Source organism: Armigeres subalbatus, chromosome 2 (genome assembly GCF_024139115.2).
Source record: "Armigeres subalbatus isolate Guangzhou_Male chromosome 2, GZ_Asu_2, whole genome shotgun sequence".
NCBI classification, from domain to species: Eukaryota; Metazoa; Arthropoda; class Insecta; order Diptera; family Culicidae; genus Armigeres; species Armigeres subalbatus.
In genome coordinates this window covers 125,187,088-125,192,451 of record NC_085140.1, presented here as the reverse complement: position 1 = coordinate 125,192,451, position 5,364 = coordinate 125,187,088, and positions in this window count along the sequence as shown.

Here is a 5,364-nt window from a genome sequence, read left to right as displayed (position 1 = left end):
AACAGCTGTAGATACGACGATCCAAAGTGTTATCGATGCCCTAGAAACTGAAATTTGGCCAAAAGAACTGAGCAGATTCAAAAGCGTATCGAACGACCTGTCAATTCACAACGGCATTTTGATCAAGAATGGATGCGCCGTAGTGCCAAGTAAGCTTCGGGAAAAGACGTTGTCTCTAGCTCATGATGGACATCCATTAGCCGCTAAGCTAAAAAGCATCCTTCGCGAACGAGTATGGTGGCCAGGCTTAACAACCGATGCCGAGGAATGGGTGAAATCTTGCCAAATATGTGCAATGAATGGAAGACCAGAGAAACCAACCCCAATGAGGCGAATTCTAGCTCCAGAAGTTGTTTGGGATACAATTGCCCTCGATTTTAACGGTCCGTATGCTAGATTCGGGGGTATATCAATCCTGCTGATAGTCGATTACCGCTCCAGGTATATTTGAACTATACATTGAAATAATATGTGAACTAAATATTTCGATTTTTTCTTGATACAGATTCCTAATAGCTAAACCGGTGAAGTCAACCTGTTTCGAGCAAACTAAGTTAGTGCTAGAAGAAGTGTTCGAACGAGAAGGGTTCCCGGATAATGGACCGCCGTTCAATGGCGAGGACTATAAAGTTTACTGTGCTGAACGAGATATTCAAACTGTTTTTTCGACGCCATTATTTCCTCAACAGAATGGCCTCGTCGAGAATTACATGAAGCTTGTGAATAAGGCAATGGCCGTAGCGGTGAGCCAAGGGACACCCTTCAGAGAAGAACTTCGATCAGCTGTAAACGCACACAACGCTGCAGCACATGCGGTAACCGGTGTTCCACCAGAGGAGGTGATGCTTGGTCGTAATATCAAACGGCGCCTTCCGTTACTGCATCGTCGAAAAGCTAATTACGACGAAGACGTGCTTAATTATCGCGATAAAACGGAGAAGCTTAAAGCAAAACAGCGAGAAGATGTTCGTAGGGGAGCTCGAACATGCCGCGTTGCTCCAGGAGACACGGTCATTATTGAGCGACTAGCCCGGACAAAAGGAGAAAGTCGATTCGATCCACAGAAATATACAGTCATCCGGGAAGACAATGGATCCCTCGTCTTACATAATGATAAGGGTCAAACGTTGAAACGACATGTCACCCAGACCAAAAAGGTTGGACCGTGGCGTATGTCCAACAAGCTCAGCTGTGGAGGTCAAGTACAAACAGACAATCCACCAAACGATTCATCAGGACGACCGCGCAGGACAATTACACTACCAACTCGTTATAAAGATTACGTTCAAATACTTGAAAGCTGTCAGGATCCCCAATAATCACCTTCGAAGTCAATCTGTATTTATCCTAAATGCTATCAAAAAGATAAGAATGAAATTCAATTACCTGAAAATATAAAGAAGAATTTTTAGTTTTTACTATTAACTTATATAATTCCATACTTATTTCACCTAGCTACTACACCATTGTTAATTTTCCGCATTTTTGCACAATTTTTTTCCTCGAACGATATTAAACGGCTAAAAGAACATAAATAACTTTCTGAATCAATCGCCCACATTAAAAGTTTTCGCTTTTGCTGTCTCACCTGACATATCTGAATAGTCTTTTATTTTGTCATAAAGCCAAGTTTTACGGAAAATAAAGACAGTTACCACCTTTCACAAACCAATGCATACGTATACAATATCGCAGAAATAAGAAGTGTACAAGGATAAACACCATGTAAAAGAAATGTTAACATTGATGTGACGTCACGAAAGCATGTAGGCACTCGCCAATATTTCCCACAAACACGCACACGGGTCATTTTGATTTTGCTGCAACAGTTACTCGTGGGAAAGTAACAGAGTAAGAGTGTGAGTGAACTGTGCGTGTACGTACACGCTCGCAGAAAGCCTAAAAGCTTGTTATTTATTTTATAACTTTTTACGTCATTTGCTGGCATTTGGTTGTCATCGAAAAGGTTTTTTTTCTCTTCTTCCATTTTCGCGTCAATCACTCAGAGATCGGGAACGCTGAAATATTTCAAATCATATTGCCCGTTGCATCAATTTTCTGGCGCAACTTCGTTTTGCTTTGAATTTTAGCGTGCACACCAAAACATTCAAACTATGCTTGTAACCGATCAACAGTTCTGATCACAAGCGTAGAAATGAGCATAGAAACGTCAAGTCTAGCGGCAAATAGTGTTAATTGATTTGTGTGTGAGACGGGGAAAATATTCACGCAAATAATCTTCGCGTAGAGATCTAACAAGGCGGAAAGATGTACGAGAACACTTGTGTTCATCTTACTAGAGCAAAATATGTGATCTATTTAATAATGTAGGAGGGGGATGTGCGGTATGAATACTCTTATAATAGGGATGTAAGCAGTGTCACAGCATAGGTAGCATACACCACCTACAAAGCCACCCACTAACAGGCAACGACCCACACAACGGGTTTCCCACCCAGCACACAGCAAGCCATGACTTGTCCTCCTTCTTTCGCTAACCACCAACGTGTGCAGACACAAAAGCGGGCGCGTTCCTCTCTAGGCGTCATTAATCAGCGACGGCAGTGCGCGAGTTTCACAATGGCATCATCGTTTAAAAAGCTGGATATGCTTCGAATCCAACGTGTTTCAGGATACGCCAATCCTCTTCACTCAGACTATCTTCATCGGCACCAGTGTCGATTACAAACGCCACAGGTACTCCTCCAACATCTATTTTAGCTGTTCGTTTACCGCCAAGATGGAATAGGTCGAAAAAATCATCTTCATTATTTTCTAGGACAGTTTCATGTACTTCACGGACGAATCGTTTCTTTTTGGGGATTTCCGCGTTTTCGGTTGGCCTCGCCTTTTTCTTCTTTAGGAAACAACATCGTGCAAAGTGTCTAACTACTCCACAGCTTCGACATTTCTGCATCTTCGCTGGACAGGTCGGATCGCTTGATGAGTGTTGGTTGTCACATCGGGTGCATCTTGTACGAGCATGAAACTTTCTTCCAGTGTTGACTTTAAGAATGGATTCATTAATAAGATCAGTTTTGAGTTCAGTAGGTTCTATTTTCGATTTCGTTGCGGTATCCCAGGCAGCAAGTTGCAGATCAACAGACTCGTGTGTGCGCCCTAAGGTTAGCACCTGATGGAGTGTATAATCTTTTTCCAGAAATTTACGTCGAAGTTGTATATTTTTTGTTGTAGCAATCACCTGGTCAACTAGCATGTTATCAGTTTGGTCACCAAAACCACAGTAGGTCGCTTGTATTTTCAGTCGATTAATAAAAGTGTCAAGTTTCTCGTTTGAACTCGATAGCATTTGACGAAACTTCTGCCTTTCATACGCTTTCGACATTCGTGGGACAAAATATTCGTCGAACAATCGCGTCGCTATTTGTTATCGATTTCCCAAAACATGGTCTTCATCAATTTGAATTTTTGATATTATTTTGCGGACATCCGGACCACCGAACAACATCAAGGATCCTTCGACATCCTTCCACGTCAAATACGCATCGAAATGCTCTCGCCATTTCTCCCACCGTAACGCAGTCGAGCCTTCTGCATCTTCGACAAACGGCGGTATAAGATGGTTCACCTATTTTAGGAATGTTTTGGAATGTTAAATGCCACCGAGGATAGGAAACGGTAGACGTAAATCATTATCAATATGCAATGGAGCTACCCACACAAGTTATGTTTATGACTTTCGGGTTTTCCTTCTGCTCAACCTTTCTCGGTATCTTGCTCAGAGTGTTACCTGCGGTTTAGGAAGGGCTCATTGAAATACGAGTATCAAGAAATGACCACTTCAACATCAACGATCACAACCACTCTCCTCCAACCATGGCCCGTGAGATTTTATCAATCTCGCATTTTATTCGGAACATTCAGTGAAGAGGTTTCACACTTGTACTCTGAGATTTCATTCATATTACAGTCTCATAGAATTGACCACTGACTCCGGGTTCCCCAAAAAGAACATTATTTCTTAAAGAGTACTTCATCCCTAAGAGTAGTGTCAAAATTCAACAAGAAATCTTTCCTCAGAGTACCAAGTATCCTTTCCTCTCAGGAAAAACTTTGTGGTCCGTTTTTTTCGACAGCAAACATCATTTTGAATATCTACCATTGGCCAAGCCATCGCTCCGAAGTAAATTTTCCAATTGATCCTCGTCGCCAAAATGTAGAAGAGAAAACACGTCTTGATCGCTTGATAGTTTGGATAATATTGATTAGTTTATTGACAATCATATTTGGTCATAGATCTTTTCATATAACAATGGCTCCTGGGATCCTACAGATCAGGCCTGCCCAACCTATTCAAGCCACGGGCCAAATTTCAAAATTAACATCTTCTGGCGGGCCAAACAATAACGTCAAAAATCCATCAACTCAAAAACAAAGCAATGAAAAAGAATTTAATTTGTTTCTTATTTTTGTGTTTTTTTTTCATCAGTGTGAGCACACATTTTAGCAAAAAGAAGCGACGAGATTGGTGCTGTATATCTTTATTTTGCGATAAGATGAATATATGTTCAGTGAGATGGAAAACGGAACAGGTACCCTACTTTCAAAATTTTCAAACGTTGAGTTTTTTTTTCATTTTTTCAGAATGGCAAAAAAATCTTAAGAGAAAAACTAAACACGATTGAATTGCGGTCTTTTGGTTGCAAATTCAATGGGAAACATAAAATTGTTGCCTATTCTTGAATAATCATCGATTGTTTTCGTAAACAGGATTCGAAGTTTTATACTGCTTTTATTTTTAAAATGTGCTGACAAGAGAGATGTTTTCTTTCTAAAATTTAGATCTGATCTCGTCGTTGTATTGGAAGTCGATAATCTCCATTTGAAACATTTCGGATACATTTTATTATTCCCATCATAAAACGGTGTTGAGAAAATGGATAATTCGTAAATGGGTTCTATAAAAGGAAATGTACCAGTTATCAGCAACAAACTGTACAAAAATAGTTGGCGCTAATTTCGATCCAAAAGCTTTAATGTTGGATAGTAAAAGTTCGACGTGTTGATCCGTGCCTTACAGCCTGACTTGAACATAAAATTGAGATGTCTTGTAATATTTACCAGAAAACCTAAGCCACTAGCCCATTCAGGATCATTCAATTCGGGCATCGGGTTTTCTTTATCTTGTAAAAATAGTACGATTTCGTTTCGAAGAGAATAAATCCTCTCTGGTTCTACGAACTTCGCAACAATACAGCAAATCTCCGTATTCTGGTTCCATTTCCGTCAACATCATTCAGAAATGGTGGTTGCAAATTCCTCGCGTGGATATAGTCAAGTACTTCACGAATATCAATCGTTTTCGCCCATAGATTCTCATAACCATACCACTGTGATTGCAAG